This window comes from Canis lupus, chromosome 2 (genome assembly GCF_011100685.1).
Source record: "Canis lupus familiaris isolate Mischka breed German Shepherd chromosome 2, alternate assembly UU_Cfam_GSD_1.0, whole genome shotgun sequence".
In the NCBI taxonomy this organism is placed as follows: Eukaryota; Metazoa; Chordata; class Mammalia; order Carnivora; family Canidae; genus Canis; species Canis lupus.
Genome location: NC_049223.1, coordinates 68,638,431 through 68,658,173, shown reverse-complemented (window position 1 = coordinate 68,658,173; position 19,743 = coordinate 68,638,431). Strand labels below are relative to the sequence as shown.

At 41.7% G+C, this 19,743-nt stretch overlaps 1 protein-coding gene across 14 annotated transcripts in view; it reads right to left on the bottom strand.

Moving 5' to 3' along the window:
• The window catches only part of SPOCD1 (SPOC domain containing 1), a 71,310-nt gene extending 65,506 nt beyond the window's left edge, over window positions 1–5,804 (bottom strand). For 8 of the 14 annotated variants that reach the window (XM_038531276.1, XM_038531268.1, XM_038531274.1 and 5 more), the window contains exon 1: window positions 5,338–5,801. The gene's annotated coding sequence lies outside the window, so the exon portion shown is untranslated. Of the gene's footprint in view, window positions 1–4,228; window positions 4,305–5,337 lie in introns of all 14 variants that reach the window. The other 6 variants (XM_038531281.1, XM_038531283.1, XM_038531284.1 and 3 more) reach the window with 3 other exon arrangements.
• Window positions 5,805–19,743: the final 13,939 nt, after the last annotated feature.

Genomic DNA, 19,743 nt, shown 5'->3' with positions numbered 1-19,743 from the left:
TTTTATTTTATTTATTTATCTGAGGGGGTTGTGCAGACGGAAAGGGAGAGGGAGAGAATCTTAAGCAGGTTCCATGCCCAGCATGGAGCCTGATGCAGGACTCAATCCTACCACCTGAGATCATGACCTGAACTGAGATCAAGAGTCGGACATTTAACCAACTGAGCTATCTAGGCACTCCTGTTTTGCCAGATTTTAAATAAAAGGTCACCATCCATTGGTCTCTGGCCTCTTTCCAGTTGCTGATTAGGTTGAGATTCAATTAAATTTAATAAGCTACTGAGCTCCCAAAAGTAAGCTAAGTGCTTGCAATCCATTGCGTTATGTAAATCCTGAAAACAGCCCTGAGAATGAAGTAAGCCACAATTATTCCCATTTTATAGAAAAGGATACTTAGGCTCTGAGGGGTCAAAGTAGCATTCCAAGGCCACTGTATCAGGATGGGCTAGGTTAAGCTGTAAATAACATATGCCCCCAAATCTCAGGGACAATTTTTCTTCTTGACAAATATTTATTTCTCACTCATGTTAACGTCATTATAGGTCAGCTTGTCTGTCGTCCAAGTGACCTTCACACCAGGCAGACAGAACAGTCCCTCTCAAGGCCATTGCTGGATTCATGGCAGAAAGAAATGAAAAAGATGGCAGCCCACAAGCTAACCCTTAGCGTGGCTTAGCTTGGAAGTGGCATGGATATTTACATCCACATTTCACTCACCAAATCAACTAATATATAATATTTATATATATAATATATGTATTATGTCTATATATAATTGTATATACATTATTAATATATAGTGCATGCATATAAATAATGATCTTGCCTGCCTATATTTTATATATATACATAATATATATGTTATATATTAAGCATAATATATAATACATACATATTATATATAATATACATATGTATATAAAATGTAGGCAGACAAGATCAGAGGAAAGTCAAGAAAGTTGTTTTTTTTTAAATTTTATTTATTTATTCACAAGAGAGGCAGAGACACAGGCAGAAGGAGAAGCAGGTTCTCTGGGAGGTGCCCGTTGTGGAACTCGATTCCAGGACCCCGGGATCATGACCTGAGCCAAAGGCAGACGCTCAACTGCTGAGCCACCCAGGTGCCCCAAGAAGGTTGTTTTTCTGGTGATTAAATTTTGAATATTTTTATTTTATGGCTATGTAGATATTTAGAAACAGTGATTTTCTTTTTTTTCTTTTTAAGATTTTATTTATTCATGAGAGACACAGAGAGAGGCAGAGACATAGGCAGAGGGAGAAGTAGGCTCCCACGGGGAGTGTGATATAGGACTCCATCCCAGGATCCTGGGAACATGACCTGAGCAAAAGGCAGATGCTCAACCACTGAGCCACCCAGTTGCCCCGAAAAAGCGATTTTCTGATCTGCATTGACAGGGACATGTCCTCACAGAGCTCCCATAGTGAGAAAGAAAGACAATAAATGAGGAGTTTCCATAAAGTGTTATGGACTCCCAAGAACCCGGGAGTGGTTAAGAGGTTTTCCCAAATTTCCCCAGCAACTAAGTGGTTAAGGGCACTTAAACAGAGTGTTTAAGAGCGATAGCTTTTTTTTTTTTAAGATTATTTATTTATTTATTAATGAGAGACACACAGAGAGAGGCAGAGACACAGAGGGAGAAGCAGGCTCCCTGCAGGGAGCGCCACATGGAACTCGATCCTGGGACTCCAGGATCATGCCCTGAGCTAAAGGCAGACACTTAACCACTGAGCCACCCAGGCATCTCAAAAACAATAGCTTTAGCTTTGAATCAAAATCCTGGTTCCCTCAATTTAGCTATGTGACCCCCACCCCCACCGGCCTCTGGCAAATTACTAAACCTCCCTCTCAGCCTCAATTTTATGCTCTGTAAAATGGGTTCTCGTAAGACTCACTGAGATAATACTTGGAAGATCCTGAGCTCGGTGCCTGGCACACAGTGAGTCACTGATATTTAAGATGACACTTGACCCAGGGTTTCCAAATCCAAGTTTGTTGCTTTTCCCAGGGCCTCGCACTGCCCCTACCTAGGGACAAGGCCTCTTTCCACAGACACCGTGGGCTCCCTGCAGTGTGGTAAGGGACCTCCTGTCTCTTCAAAGGTAATGACTGACAGGAAACTGTTGTCTCCAGAGAGAGAGGGAGCTGGCATGCAGGGATGAAGAGACTGCATATTCTTCTGACCTGTTTGAGAAGACCATTTACTTGTTCATAAATTCCTTTCAGGTTTAAAAATATGGGAATGAAATTATTTTAATGATTTGAATTCATGAACTATTCAATTACTCCTTCAGTGGAAAGCTCTTTTCCCTCTGCAGACCATGGTTTTCCTTAGTTTAGTCTGAGGACCACTTGTATTAGAATTATGTGCTCCCCCCCACCTCCCCCTCCAATGAACCAGAATTTCTGGGGCAGTAGAGGAGGAGGGAGCCTGCTTAGCCTCACTTTTAATTAGCTCCCCTGGTAATTCTTAAAGACACTAAAGTTTAAGAACCAGTACTTTATGAATCCTTCGGCATATCAAGTACTTAAAAATGCTACCTATCCTTCAGTCTACCTTCACTGAGATTATATTACAGTTCAGAAGGCCAAGAGAATCCACCTGCAATTTTGTCATTACTTACTGTGCAAACTAAAATTATTCACCCTGTCATCCCCTTGTCCTACCAATACCAGTGGTCAAATGCTGCCTCAACTGGTTGAATAAGTATAATGGAGTATTATGTAAATATAAAAAAAAGAACGAGCAGGCTCTTTTCCACTGTACTGTGGATTAAACCCAGAGATATGTAAAGAGAAAAGAATCAAAGTGTACCAGAGTGTGTTTAGCTTGCTAGCACTTGTGTAAAAAGTGCTATGCATACACACAAGATACATACACGTATGTGCTTATATTTGCAGATTTTTGTATATGCAGATATCTGGAAAAACAAAGGGACCAGGGATGGAGAATTGTGGTTGCCTCTAGGGACAGGAACTTGGTGGCTAAGGACATGGGTAAGAGAAAGACTTCACAGTACTGTTTACCCACCCTTGCTCTTGAATATTGAGCCATCTGAATGCATTCCTTTTTCAGAAATCAGTTCAACTCAAATGTAAAAGCATACTGCCCAGGTAACACTGTTTTTAAGCTCTGAATGTTCGAGACTCATTCTTAGCTAGCTCATCTTATGGCTGGCTCCCTGTTCCTCCGACTATCTTTTCCTTCAAGGCTCTCCTTCTCTGGAGTTGATCACTGCTGTGGTCTATCCACAGACATACGTTGATCACACTGTTAGGGCAGACAACTCTGTCGGCACTTCACATTCCAATCCAGAGGCAGCAAGAACACACTTGAAAAAGATTCCCGGAACGAACAAGGGGTGGTGGAAAGGGAGGTGGGTGGGGGGTGGGGGTGACTGGGTGACGGGCACTGAGGGGGGCACTTGATGGGATGAGCACTGGGTATCATGCTATATATTGGCAAATTGAACTCCAATAAAAAATTTTAGAAAAATAAAATAAAATAAAATAAAAATAAACCTAGAAATTAAAAAAAAAAAAAAAAGAAAGAAAGAAAAAGATTCCCAGATGTTAGATTTTGGCAAGGAGCAAGAGGTCGGCGTGCTTATGTAAGCCAACATTGCTCTCAAATGCGACATGCCCAGGAAGCTAAGGTGTTTGCTCGGCCAACTGCGACAGCAGGACTTGCACAGTAACAGGGACAGCCCAGAAGGAGGCCAGAGGGAGGGAACTGAGTGACAGTCCTGCTGAGGGACCTTGACCAACCCTAAATTGATTGCCTCAAGCAAAAATAAAGAGAAAGAAGAAAGAAAGAAGAAAGAAAAAAAAGAAAGAAAGAAAGAAAGAAAGAAAGAAAGAAAGAAAGAAAGAAAGAAAGAAAGAAAGAAGAAAGAAAGAAAGAAAGAAAGAAAGAAAGAAAGAAAGAAAGAAAGAAAGAAAGAAAGAAAGAAAGAAAGAAAGACATTATTAAGGGGCACCTGGGTGGCTCAGTCGGTTAAGCATCTGCTTTCAGCTCAGGTCATGATCTCAGGGTCCTGGGATCAAGCCCTACATCGGGCTTCCTGCTCAATGGGGAGGGGAGTCTGCTTCTTCCTCTTCTTCTGCCCCACCACCCCTGCTCATGTTCACTCTCTCTCAAATAACTAAATAATATATTTAAAAAAGAAAAAAAAGAAATACCCAGCGATTCCACTGATACGTACTTACCCAAGAGAAAAGGAAATGTTATGTCCATACAAAGACTTGTACAGGAATGTTCACAGCAGCTTTATTTGTAATAATCCTGAACAGGAAACAACCCAAATGCCCATCAATAGATGAATAGATGAACCAGTCATGGCATATCCATCCAACAAAATACTACTCAGTAGTGACAAAAGCATGAACTATTGATACTTGCCACAACATGGATGAATCTAAAAATAATTACAGAGAGAAAAAAAGCCAGGCAGAAAAGAATGCACACTGCATAATTTCATTTATATAAATCTCTAGAAAATGCAGGCTAACCAACACTGACAGCAGAGTGGCTATCCTCAAGTGGCTGCTGGGGACAGGAGCACAGGGGCTGAGAGGGAGGGATTACAAAGAGGTGGAAGAAAACTTTTCAGGGTAAATGGGGATTGATTGTGGTGAGAGTTTCACAGGGGCACACATATGTCAAAACTTAACGAAATAACACATTTTAAATACATGTCACTCTCTGTGTATCAAATATACCTCAACAAAGCTGTTTTTTTAAGTTTTTTTTTTTTAAGATTTATTTATTTATGATAGACAGACAGACAGACAGAGAGAGAGAGAGAGAGACAGGAGGAGGGAGAAGCAGGCTCCATGCCGGGAGCCTGATGTGGGACTCGATCCCAGGACTCCAGGATCACGCCCTGGGCCAAAGGCAGGCGCTAAACCGCTGAGCCACCCAGGGATCCCCCAACAAAGCTGTTTTTAAACAAAGAATCTTGGGGTATCATGTGTAACTCCAGAAACATATCATAATTTTTGGGTTGAAGGAAATGTTCTATATCTTAATTGTGGTGGTAGTTACACGACTGTATATTTGGTTTGTTTATTTGTTCTGTTTTGAATTTTATTTTTAGGTAATCTTCATACCCAACATGGGGATTGAACATACAACCCAGAGATCAAGAGTCACATGCTCTAGTGACTAAGCCAGCCAGGCCCCCCTGTATATTTGTTAAAGCTCGTTGAATTGCATACTTAAAAATCAGGGTTTCATTGCATATAAATTTTACCCCCATGACACTGGTTTTTAACCAACAGGACATACACATGAGTACTTACACACATACACTTACCTAGAGAGCAGGTTAGCAACTGGACCCCAGGAACATCTGGTGCCTACCTACCACTGCTGCAAAGATGCTCTTTTTCCATCTTTGTCTCTTGTCTCTGGTTCTCCATATGCCCACATTATTCTTCTCCCTCTTTCTCCAATCTTCTCTCCATTGATTCCTTACCAGATCTCTGGTCTAAAAGGCAGAACCTTTAGCCACCAATACTTTCTGAGCTTTATATGTTAAGGCTCTGGGATCCAAAAAAGAAAGGAATTTCTCTCTGAGTCAAGCTACAAAATTCATGGGGAAAGATTTGAAGATGTGTGTCGGCCTTTAATCCACTTATTAAAAAATATGGAGCAGCTCTTGCAGGGATTGGACCAAGTCCCAGGGTCCCATGGAGAATGATACTAATGAAGTCTCTGCTCCAGTGTGGTTTAGAATCTAGTGAGGAGACAAGAGAACAACACTCCCACTTCAAACTGTAATGAGCACTTTAAAGAACAAAAATGAAAGCGAGGGCACAGATTGTGATGGGGCATGGCGTAACTTCAGATAAGGAGGCCAAGGATAGTCTCTAAGGAGGTGACATTTGAACAGATATGAAGGGGCAGCCCAGGTGGCTCAGGGGTTTACTACTGCCTTCAGCCCAGGGCATGATCCTGGAGACCCGGGATCAAGTCCCACATCAGTCTCCCTGCATGGAGCCTGCTTCTCCCTCTGCCTGTGTCTCTGCCTCTCTCTCTCTCTCTCTCTCTCTCTCTCTGTCTCTCATGAATAAATAAATAAAATATTTTTTTTTAAAAAATGAACAGACTTGAAGGATAAGAAGTCAACTCTCCAAAGATCTGGCTGAAGAGAGGTTATTTCCAGGCAGAAGGAATACCAGGTGTAAAGCCCTGAGACAAGTGTGAGAGTCAGTGTGCTGGAGCTTAGCCAGGAGAATGGAGATGAGGACCGATCATTGAGAGCCTTTCAGGGCAGGGAGAAGAGTCCACCTCATTCCTAGTGTCTCGGAAAACCTCTAGGGCAGTTAAAGCAGAAGACTGGCTTGACGTGTTTTTTTTTTTTTTTTTTTCAAAACCTCCTGTAGCTATGAAAAGAACAGGTTGTCACCAGGCAGGAGAGGAAGCAGGGAACCAGTAGTTGCACATGGTACATGTACGGAAGGTATAGCCCACAGGACTTGTTGACAGGTCGGGTGTTGGGGAAGAGAGAGGGAGAGGCAGAGGGGAGAAAGATGGTGTGTAGGCAAAGACAGGAATAAAGTGCCTAAATGTGGCCAGGGCAGAGTCCTGCTTACCAACGAGGCCCTTCCCACAGTGATCACGTGGCTGAAGATGGAGCTGGGGTGAGCAAGCAGTCAAAGGAATATGTGCCTATTTTAAATTCCCTCTCTGAGTCCCAGTAACTAGGTCTGGAAAAGGAGATGGTTGGAATAGCTTCAGTGGTTCTCAGTGGGGGTGGAAACACCCACTACAGAATACTGACATTTCGAGGAGGGGGCTGGGGATTCTACACATCCAGAAATATGTAGGACATCCCACACAGTAACGAATGGTCCCATGTCCCACTTTCAAATGCCCCATGCACATTTATGAAGATGAAAAACCTGTAAAGTTATCTGAGTCTGGAATCTAATTTGAACTTACATACAAGTATGGTTTTAAAAAAATATTTCCCAGGAATGCAACTCAAGTGAAAATCAAAAGATTTAATCTTTTTAAAGATTTGCCTAAGGGGTGCTCGCTTCAGCAGCACATATACTAAGATTTGCCTAAGGGGCGCCCGGCTGGCTCAGTCAGTATGGCTTGCAGCTCTTCATCTCGGGGTCATGAGTTCAAGCCATGAATTGGGTGTAGAGATTACTTTAAAAAATGGGACAGGGATCCCTGGGTGGCGCAGTGGTTTAGCGCCTGCCTTTGGCCCAGGGCGCGATCCTGGAGACCCAGGATCGAGTCCCACGTCGGGCTCCCGGTGGATGGAGCCTGCTTCTCCCTCTGTCTATGTCTCTGCCTCTCTCTCTCTGTGTGACTATCATAAATAAATAAATAAATAAAAAATAAAAAATGGGACAGCTGGGTGGCACCAACTCTTAGTTTTGGCCTAGGTCATGATCTCAGGGTCCTGAGATCAAGTCCTGAGTTGGGCTCCATGCATAGCAAGGAGTTTGCTTGAGATTCTCTCTCTTTCCCTCTGCCCCACCCACTCATGCACTCTCTCAAACAAACAAATAAATAAATCTTAAAAAAAAAAAAAAAAAAAAGATCTGCCCAAGAATTGGTTTCGGAATAGCATGTCACCAATGGCAAGGGTCAGAATTTTTTGTTTTTTGTTTTTTTTCTAAAGATTATATTTATTTGAGAGAGAGAGAGAGAGAGCTAGAGAAGAGTACAAGCAGGGGGAGCAGAGTACAAGCAGGGGGAGAGGCAGAAGCAGACTCCCTGCTGAGCAGGGAGCCTGACACAGGACTTAAACCCAGGACTCTGGATCATGACCTGAGCCAAAGGCAGACACTTAACCAATTGAGTCACCCAGGCACGGGCTCAGAGTTTTTGAAGTACAACATGCCCCTGTCAGTCTGTATTTATAGCTGCAGCGTCCAGATTTCTTCTACATATAGGTACAAATACCTAACTATCTCAGTCTCCTAGGGTAATCATGCCTAGGTATTTACAGATTTAAAGTGCATTTTATAAATTTCCTTTTATTTCTTTTTTTTAACAGTTGAGATTGCAACCCCGAACATATTATATATAAACTCATTTAATCTACAACACAATCTGATGAGATAGACACTGTCATTGCCCCATTTTTTTTTAAGATTTTATTTATTTACTCATGAGAGACAGAGAGAGAGAGAGAGAGAGAGGCAGAGACACAGGCAGAGGGAGAAGCAGGCTCCACGCAGGAAGGGACTCCAGGATCACGCCCTGAGCCACAGGCAGATGCTCAACCACTGAGCCACCCAGGGGCCCCATTGCCCCATTTTATAGATGAAGAAACCAAGACACAGAGTAAGATCCCAGTTCACACAACTAATAAGCAGCAGAGCAGGGATTCAAACCTGGGAAGTTTATTCCAAATTTTATACCACCTAAAGCACAAGCACTACATCATGTAAATTTTAGGTAGGTAGGTTTCCTGTGAATTTTTACTTCAGGACTAAGTAAGGACTAAAATCATTACTAAGTATTGGTCTGCTAAGAATGAGCCCAATGAAACTAGGTGCCCTCTGGGCCCCTCCCAGCTTTAAAATCTGTTAACTTAGTTTGTGCTTCTATGGAAGCTCTTATTCAATTTAACCTCATGCTTGGAAGTACAAGGAACTTCCTAAGGAACGATGTTACACCAAGTGAATGAAGCTGGCTGATGGCAGGGCGTGAGTGACCCCTTCTCAACAGAAGTTCAGTGATATACCACATCCTTTGACTCTGGCTTCACTTCAGAAAATCTTTCCTTAGGAATATTTTTCATCATGATAAAAATACATGTTACATAAAATTTGCCATTTTAACCACTTTAAAGTGTGCAATGCAGTGGCATTGAGTACATTCATGCTGTTGTGCAAGCAGCACCACTATCTTGTTCCAGAATATTTCATCACCCCAAAGGGAAACCTCATATCCATTACAACCACTCCCCGAAAGCCTCTGGCAGGCCCAAGTCTGCTTTCTATCTCTATGAATTTATCTATTCTGGGTATTTCATATAAATGGAATCATACAAGATGCAACCTTCTGTGTCTGGATTTTTCATTTAGAATAATGGTTTCAGGGTTCATCCGTGTTGAAGCAGGTATCGGTACTGCATTCCTTTTAAAGATGTTTTTATTGAGGTAAAATTCATGTAACATAAAATTAAACATTTTAAAGTGTACAATTCCGTGTCATTTAGTACATTCACAATGTGTGCAACTACTACTTACTCTACCTAGCTCCAAGACATTTAATTACCCCAAAATAAAACTCATTCCCAATAAGCAGTTAATTCCCATTCTCCACTTCCCCCTACTCCCTGGCAACCATCAATCTGCTTTCTGTACCTAAGGATTTATCTATTCTGGATATTTCACACGAATGGAATCTTATAGTATGTGACCTTCTATGTCTAGCTTCTTTCACTCAACATGTTTTTGGGGTTCATTCACGCTGCAGTATCAGTACTTCATACCTTTTTATGGTTGAGCAATACTTCATTGTATGCATAGACATTTTGTTTATCCACTCATCCATTGATGGATATCTGGGTCATTTCCACCTTTTGGTTCTTGTGAATTGTGCTGCTACAGACATTTGTGTACATGTTTTTGTTTGAACACCTGCCTCTTTGGGGCATATACCTAAGACTGGGATTTCTGTGTCATGCAGTAACCATGTATAAGTTGCTGAGGAACCTCCACTCTGGTCCATCATTTTACATTCCCAATGGCAATGTTCCAATTTCTGTGTCTCCACATTCCCCCAACGTTTTTTAAAAAATTATTATGGCTATTCTGGTGGGTATAAGGTGGTTTCTCATTGTGGTTTTGATCTGCATTTTCCTAATGACTACTGACATTGAGCGTCTTTTCATGTGCCTATTGGCCATTTGTATATTTTTGTTAGAGAAATGTCTATTCAAGTCTTTTGTCCATTTTTAAAAATTGGATTGTTTGTCTTTTTGTTGTTGAATTGTGCAGGAAATATTTTTAAATTTGAAAAAGATATCTAAACATAAAAATATTCACCATAGTATTATTTGCAATAGGGAAAAGGTTGAAAGTGACATTAATGTCTAATAATAGGGAATACAAAGACAATCCCTGTTCTCAAGGGGCACTCTGTCCCATCAGCAAGACACAAGAAAAACAATAAATTCATTAATTTCTATATTCAGGGTGTACACAGGATGCTAAAGGAATTCAGAAGAGGGGTGGAGAGGGTGTCAGGGAAGGAAGGTTTCCCCAGACAGGTGGAGAAATGTGAGGGTAGGTGTGTGCAAGGCAGAAAGCCGGCACTCATCCATAGCTATGAAAGAGAATGATACAATTGGAGAACCACAAACAATTTTTTGGGTTGTGGTATAAGTTTCAGTGTAGTGATGCAGGAAGGAGCTGGAACAAGAGAATCTTTTGTGCTAAATCTTTACCTGAAAACTCAAGGAGCTTCCAAAGGAGGTGAATTCCAAACATCAACCTTATGGTTTGGAGAAATCACTCTGACAGCCACATGGAGGATGGGCGATGGGGCCAGACTAGGGGCCAGTCAGGAGGCATACCAAGACAGGATGAACTAAGCAGCTATCAGGAGAGAAGAGGTAAGAAGGTTGGGGAACAAATATAATTCCTAGATCATAGTTCCTGCCTGATATGGGTTGGATTGTGTCCCCTCAAGACAGATAAGGTTTTTTTAAAGATTTTATTTATTTATTCATGAGAGACACAGAGAGATAGAGAGAGAGGCAGAGACACAGGCAGAGGAAGAAGCAGGCTCCATGCAGGGAGCCCAATGCAGGACTTGATCCCGGGTCTCCAGGATCATGCCCTGGGCTGAAGGCAGTGCTAAACCGCTGAGCCACCCGGGCTGCTGAAGACAGATATGTTGAAGTCCTAGCTCCCAGTACCACAGGATGTGACCCTGTTCTGAAATAGGGTCACTGCAGCTATAATTGTTAAAATGAGGTCATCCTACAGTAGGGTGGACCCCTAATTCAATAGGACTTATGTCCTAAAAGAAGACAGCATATGAAGACAGAGACACGGAGGAAGAAGGCCATGTGATGATAAGGCACAGACTAGGGATGTGCAGCTCTAAGCCAAGGAATGCCAAAGATTTCCAGCAAACCACCAGAAGTTAGGAATAGGCAAAGAGAGATTCTCCCAACAGGTTTCAGAGAGAACGTAGACCTGATGACATAGGGTTGGAGGGGCAGAGGGAGAGAGAGAATCTTAAGCAGACTCCCCACTGAGTGTAAGTCCAACTCTGGCCTTGATAGGATGACCCTGAGATCACGACCTTAGTTGAAACCAAGAGTCAGATGCTTAACCAAATGAGCCATCCAGGCTCCCTTCAGTCAGACTGAGTTATAAGTGTTTCACCCAAAGCAACTCATTCCATCCTCTCAGTTCTCCGTGAGGAAGATTCTACTAGCATTCTTACTTTATATTTAGGGAAATGGAAACACAGAATGGTCAAGCAAACGTCCCAAGGTTTCAAAGCTTGGGAAATGGCAGAGCCAAGATTTGATGCCTGGCAGGCTGACTGCAAGCTCTAGTGCTCTTGCCCAATATGCTATACAGCCATTCTGATAAATTTGCTGTACGTTTCGTGGGATGGATGAATGAATGAATCAGTACATCTGGACATGGTACCAGCGAGAAAAATGGGGCCAATGAAGAAAAGAGAGGGATCAAGAATGAGCCCTGTGTCTGTCTCAGATAACTTAGTAAATAAAGCATCTGTATTGTAGAGGCAAAGTCAGATTTGAGGGGTAGATATTGAAGGCTTAAAGAAGCAATGAATAAAAAAAAAAGAAGCAATGAATAAAATCTTGAAATGCTGAGTTTGAGTTGCTGTGAGACAAGCAAGTGAGATGTCCAGTAGACTGCTGAACAAATGGCTCTGGAGCTCCAGAGAGTTGTGGTTAGGAATCACAGATTTAGGAGCTCTCAGGGTACTTAATGTCAGGGAATTGGATGAGATCACCGAAGCAAGATGTATGGGAAGAGACAAGCAGACCACCCACAGCAGAGCCCTGGGGAAAACTAGAATCAGGGGGCCAGCACAGGAAAAGGATATTTTACCTATTAGCACAGGATCTGTCATAGAAAGGGCAGAAGACAGCTTGTGGTAGGTTTAAATTGAGTGGAAAGTGAATCAGAGGGTAAGCAGATGAGCTGCAGGTGAGAAAGTGACAGACATGGCTTTGTGGGCTGGCATCCAAGAGTAGGTGCAAATAATGATTCTTCACAGTGCTGTGCTGGGATAGTTAATATCAACTGACTGGTAAATTTTAGGAATTTGCTAACTGTTGTTAAATACAGCCATTACTTAAAATTAGGTTATAAAAACTTACATTGAGTGCTTGCTTCAGCAGCACATATATATAAAAACTTACATTCAAATAAATTATATTTAAAGACAAAGGTCAAACTTTTCAAACTCATGTCTTTTACTATATTTTTTTTTTAATTTTTTTTTGTCTTTTACTATATTTTACTATTATCTGTTGTTTCTGTATGGTGGAAGGACTATAGTGGTGCGCCACTGCATCTCTCTTCCCAGTTCTATGTTCAATGACATCTATTATAGCTTGAAATTGGCTGGGGGGAGGGGGTTGTATTTATACCATGGAAACTGGCAAGAGCTACAGATTAGAATTTGATTTTTTGTTGATTGTCTACACTTAAGAAAATAATAGAGAAAATGTTGGTAATGCATATTAAACTTTTTTTTTTAATTTATTTATGATAGTCACAGAGAGAGAGAGAGGCAGAGACACAGGCAGAGGGAGAAGCAGGCTCCATCCACCGGGAGCCCGACGTGGGATTCGATCCAGGGTCTCCAGGATCGCGCCCTGGACCAAAGGCAGGCGCCAAACCGCTGTGCCACCCAGGGATCCCTGCATATTAAACTTAAAAGTGCATAGTATCTGTAGCCATTACATTGTAAATAATGCCAAAAATTGAGGAAATAGTCTTCCTGGGATGCCTGGGTGGCTCAGCAGTTGAGCGTCTGCCTTTGGCTCAGGGAGTGATCCTGGAGTCCTGGGATCAAGTCCCACATCGGGCTTCCTGCAGGGAGCCTGCTTCTTCCTTTGCCTATGTCTCTGCCTATGTGTCTCTCTCATGAATGAATAAATAAAATCTTAAAAAAAAAAAAGTTAATAGTCTTCCAGAATTCAAAAACTATTATCTAAATCTGTCAAGAAATCACATCATTGATGAATGAGTGAAGTTTTAACATAAATCTTCATTTTTTTACTTTTGAGTCTTTAACATAGAGGAAAATTTCAAACAACACTTATGTTGGGTTTGTCAAGTGCAACCATAGATTGGCTAGGATATAAGTTTGGCAAAAATGAACAAAAGTGTTCTGTGAGAATCAGCTGGGGGCACCTAGGTGGCTGGCTCAGTTGGTTAAGTGTCTGACTGTTGGTTTCAGCTCAGATCACAAACTGAGGGTGGTGAGGTCAAGCCCCACATTGGGTTCCACACCAGGGGAGTCTGCTTCTCTCCCGCTCTTTCTGCCCCTTCCCCATCCCAATCCCCACCAGCCTCATGCTCTCTCCCACACACTCTCTCTCAAATAAATAAAATCTTTTAAAAAGAGAGAATCTATTGGCTACATAGAATTTACAATAAAGAGTAATACATATTTTATTATTTTTAAACTGTAGGTTATACAACCTTTATATCAGTAAAATGTATAGTAAATTATTATGTGTGTGGGTACACACACACATATCATTTAACCTCCTGACTCCAGCAGAGCCAGAACAGTCTTACTCCTAGAAATGAGTCATTGGAGTTAAGGTAGCAAAGGCCTTCAATGATGAAAGGCCTGATGATGCACTAAATTTGCCCAGGATGAGAATGACTAGGGGTGGCCTTCAAGAGCCAAAGAACTCCATGCACTGAGTGATGGGGAGGGTAACAGAAGACAGCAGCAAGGAAGGGTAGTGGCTGTAACAACCTGATGGTAACTGTCTCAAGCTGGTATTACCCAACGGTGGAAGAGCAATGGTCTGGACATGGCCCCATATGGATTGCTGAGCCCTCATCTCACCTGTACTTTTGAGGTCCCAGAGAAAGCAGTGTCCTCAGGGAACAACGTGGTTTCAGCTAATTCTAATAGCTTCCTCTTATTGAGTTCAAGGGGAGCATAGTGCAGTGAGATGATCAGGGTTCTTGAGTTAGACATTTCAGGTTAGGATTCCGGCTCTGCTGCTTCTTGGATGAGTGATACTGGGCAAGCCATGTTCCACCCTGTGAGCTTTCATCTAATCCATAAAATGGAGAATGACCTAACACTCAAAAGGTAATAAACTGGGGCACCTGGGTAGCTCAGTGGGTGAGTGTCTACCTTTGGCTCAGGTGGTGATTCTGGGGTACTGGGATTGAGTCCCACATCAGGCTCCTCACAGAGAGCCTGCTTCTCCCTCTGCCTATGTCTCTGCCTCTTTCTGTGTTTTTCATGAATAAATAAATAAAATCTTTAAAAACAGAAAAAAATACCTAAAACACTAAGCACAGTGCCTGGAATATGGTAAGGTTTCAATTTATAAATATTGGGCAGCCCCAGTGGAGCAGCGGTTTAGCGCCGCCTGCAGCCCAGGGCATGATCTTGGAGACCTGGGATCGAGTCCCACGTCAGGCTTCTTGGGTGGAGCCCGCTTGTGTCTCTGCCTGTGTGTGTGTGTCTCTCTCTCTGAATGAATAGATAAATAAATATTTTTTTAAATTATAAATATTACTGTGGCTGTGTAGTAAAAAAAGAAAAAAATATGTATGATTTATACATAATTATAAAATTATAATTACACATGGCAGGGGGAGGAGAGGAGGAGAAAGGAATACATCATAATGTTAACAACAGTTGTCCCTGGATGGTAGGACCGTGCTGTTTTTCTTTACTTCCTCTATATTTCCCAAAACGTCTACAATGACCCTATTTTTACATTCATTCCGAAAAAATATTTTTTAAAGCAAGGAAGGTGCATAGGAAGGAAAATATTCATTAAAAACAAAATAAAAACAGGGGTGCCTGGGTGGCTCAGTCAGTTAGGCATCTACCTTTGGCTCAGGTCATGATCCCACAGTCCTGTTCAGCACGGAGTCTGCTTTTCCCTCTCCCTCTGCCTCTCCCCATGCTTGTGCTCATATGTGCTATCTCTGTCAAATAAATAAAATATTTTTTAAAAATAAAAATAAAAAAAATTTAAAAGGCCAGTGTTGTCTCAGGGCATTAGAAAAATTTTACAGTCTTCTGTGGTAAGTACACAGGCCTATCACCTGAGTAAATGATTGCAAAGGGCAGAAAAAACATTTGCAGAATTTAGTATTCCCAAGTCATCCTTTTTCACCAGTAAAAAAATGGATAAGTTCAAAGGCTGTTTCCTCTTCTCTATTTTCTGTCTCATCCTGTGATTTTTACATTTCAGGAGGACTTATAATGAATAAAATGCTATAAATTAATCTAAACATGATTCAAATCTTTAATTTATGTATTCATTAAAATTTTACCTGTTATCAATCTTAGGGTTCCAGGTGTTAATGGCAATTCTAAATGAAAGTCAAATATAATCATTTGCATAAAAGCATTAGAAGATGATTAATTGGTATTTTCAGACAGCTGGGATCCATTCTGCACTTCTAGAGCTGAAAAAAAATTTTTTCCCCTAAAAACATTTACCTATGCTAATCCCCAGGAAGCTGCAGAATACCTTCCAGTTTTTCATGTACTCAGCTACATTTATAGTGCTTTCGTTACTAGAGCCACATTTCATATTTCCTGACTTTAAAAGACATTACAATTGTGCACCCTTGAAAATTAGGCTGATTTCCACACCATTCCTTGAATATTTATGTGTTCCATTCTGACAGGAAGCTAAAAATTAAATCTACCGATGTTAACAAATTCCCATTTGTGTGTTTTAACATGATTTGGGGGAATATATTCCAATTTCAAGGGGCCTAAACTTGAGGTACCCTAAAAAAATAAGTCACAGGACTTAGGAAGAAAAGTGCTTTCAGAAAAGTGCTTTATCTATGCTGAATAAAAGCTGTGGCACTGGCAGCTCAGATCCAGTTACGATTGCTAAAGCATGTCCAGGCTGGTTATCTAATGCCTCTGCAGGAATTTAGGCCACGCATTAATGCACTAAAGATAAAATCAATTTGAAAATTTCTTAAGTCAAATACCAATCCTGGAGTAAAACTCTATGTGCAAGAGAATCAGCCAACAGTAATAGGAAGCCAATTATAAACTCTAAACTACTCTGCTCAAACGTCCTGGTTTGTTACTGGTAGGGCCCATTACACACAGTTTGCTCAAGTTAAATCCACTGACTGGACAAAACTGCTTGCTAGACACAGGCATACATGTGCTCCCCTCCCCCACTCCACATACTTATAAAGCTGCAGTTCAATTAACAGGAAGTCATTGGGTGCAAAAACCACAGCAACATCCTGAATATAAACATCTTCCCATTCTGCTAGGCCGTAGAGCCAGGCATTTTAGAAATAAGGCCCTAATTCATATACTGGCCTGGCCAACTTCTTGCTATTATTTCCCTTTTCGGCTTCCTCATCTATAAAATGGGGTCATAATGAGTGGAAGCCTATGGAAAATACATGAGAAAACACATGTGAGATTCCGAACACAGCTGTATTTGGCAGATGTTAGCTAGTGTCACCCCTTGTTCCTCTGTCTTCCTCACTGCCCAGACCCCCAAACAACAAAGGCATGGCACTGTTGTCACACTGGCCAGTGAACTGTTGCAGCATGGTTGACAAGGGTGCAAGCAATTTCTATTTGCTTTTATTTGCAAGTGTGACCTGCAGAGAAAATCAGAGGTGAGGGCCATTTTATAAACCTTTCTCAAGGCCAGATAAGCCAGCTGATGTAAATTAATCCCTTGAAATGTGAATGTAGATATACAGATCATCTTTTCATGTAATCCAGGCTCTGGTGGCTGAAAAAAAAAGATAGTTTTCGACCCTATTCCTCTGCTGCTCCCTTAGATCAGGCTCCAACACCTCTGTCCTGGCCTACTGCAGGCCATCATCAACCCACCACCCCATAAATGGTCTTTCAACTTCTATTCTCTGCAATTCATTTTCATTCATTCAGCTATTTATTGCATGCAGACATGAATCAAGCACTGGGTTTACAGGTACAGTCTCTAAAGAGCTTCCTCAATAGCCTCTTTAAGCACAGATCTGACAAGGTAACCGCTGTGTTTACCAACCTTCAGAGGCTCTCCATTGTGCAAAAGCAGATTCCCAACTTGAAAACCTGATTTAGAATGACCTCAGTGGTGCCTAAGCATGGACATTTTGAATAAACCACATGGTTGAGTCTGATGTTTCCTCCTGATTGAGAAACAATAGAAAAACTTTCAGATTTCTTGCTATGAATACGTAACAACCTCTGCAATATGACCCCCACCTTCCCAGACTCACTAAACACAATTTGGCCTCTGCCTAAATTTTGCCTTTCCTCCTTACTATACTCCAGCCATACTACCTACACTGTTTTGTGAGCATACCAAGCTCACTCTTTCAAGTTTACACATACTGTGACAGGCACTACTTGGGAAGTGCTTCCAGCACCTTCCCATAACATTTACACATAGTAGGCTTCTTCACCTTCCTCAGACACCTTCCCTGACCATTCCACCTAATTCATACATAACTCCAGCCACTAACCCCTTACTTACTTTACTTTCTTCCAAACTTCATAGCACCAAACATTATCTGAACATATATTCCTCATTGGTGTCCCTGTTTATTCTTTCATCTCAACTAGAATTTAAGCTCTGTAAGGGCAGAGAGTTTGTATAGTATGTGATAGGGGCTCAAATACTTAATGACGAAATCATCACTCTCTCCCTATAGGTGCTTCAGTCACAGCACTTAACATGCTGTTTGTATAATCAAAGCCTAAGCTCTATTGGTTATTAAGAAACTGACTCAAACTATTTCACAGAAGGGACAAGGGAAGGGGCAGAAACTACTGAGAAGGCCTCCTGGGAAAGTGCAACTTGGCTGGAGCCAAGGCATTTCTATTTCTCCCCAACTCCCAGGCCATCGTCTTTTTGTTTTGCTCCCCAAGCTGCTACTCCATTCTCCTCATTGTCCTTTGTTTACTTAGCTCACATATGACCTAATTTATGTACTAGCACTACTGGCTTCTCAACATTTAAGAGTCTCCCTCAGTGAAAAGTAAGAGCCTGCTGGCCACTGGTTAGCTTTGAGTCAACTATCTATCTCTGACCCAATTAATTGTAGCCTTGGGGTGGAGAGGGAGGGACAAGGGAGGAGTGTCTAGCACACTTTCTAGTTTGAGGATGATCAAAGCAGCCTGGCACAAATCCATACCCTCCAGAGATATCAAACCATGCCACTTCTCCCAAACATACCTTGCTCTTTCATACCTCCAGTCCCTTGTATTTTCTGCCTGAAAAGTACTTTCCCCATATCAACCTTTTTTTTTTTTTTTTTGTAAATGCACAATTCAGTAGCATTTAATACATTCACACTGTTGTGCAACCGTTCCCACAAATTTCGGAACATTTCATCACTACAAAAAGAAACCCCATACCCATGAGCAGTCACTCCACATCCTCACCCCCAAGCCAACCCTGGGCAACCATTCATCCTTTCCTTCCTTTCAGGTATGTATCTAGAATTGGATGTTGGATATATTGGAATTGCTGAGCTATATGGCAAATATTATGTTTAACTTTTTGAGACGTTGTCAAACTGTTTTTATTTATATTTTTTAAAGATTTATTTATTCAGAGAGAGAGAGACAGAGACACACAGAGGGAGAAGCAGGCTCCATGCAGGGAGCCCGATGTGGGACTCGATCCTGGGTCTCCAGGATCACACCCCGGGCTGCAGGCGACCCTAAACCACTGCGCCACCGGGGCTGCCCTGTCAAACTGTTTTTAAAAGAGACTGCACCACTCTACATCCCCATCAGCAATGTATGAGGGTTCCAATTTCTACACTCTTGCCAGGACTTGTCATTATCCATCTTTTTTATTTTAGCCATCCTAGTCGATGTGAAGTGATACCTCACACATCAGCTTTTTCTACATCACCTTTAAAGCCCAGCTCAAATATGACCACTACGGAACTACATAACATGCTCCAGGACAGTTTTAGTTACTCTCTTTTCTATAGTACCATCATTTACCTAGCAGCACCAATTCACTCAATTACTGAGCACCTACTACATGCCAAGCACTGTTTTAGGTGAAGATATAGTGAACAAAACACACACATACAAATCCCTGTGCCCTGTGGGGCTTATAGTCTGGTGGAGAGGCAAACAATAAAAAGTTAGTGAAATGGTAGTAAGCAGTATGGGGAAATCTAAAACACAGCAGGGTAAGAGAACATGCCAATGGTACAGGGGTGGGGGGCAATTCTAAAATGAAAGTCTCACTGAAGTTACAGTTAAGCGTGAATTAAAGTTTTTTGAACTCTCGGGACATCCATGAGAGATGTCAAGTAGGCTTTGGATAATGAATCTGGAGTCCAGAGAATAGAGTCCAGGCAGATATAGTGGAGATGATGAAGAACCAGAACCTCAAATTGAGGTGTGACTGCTAAACTAGGTGAAAACTCAAGAGTATGAGGTCTGTCCTAGAAAGCAAAAATCCGTTTTCTGTTGCAGCTGTAACAAATGAACACAAACGTAGTGGTTTAGGACA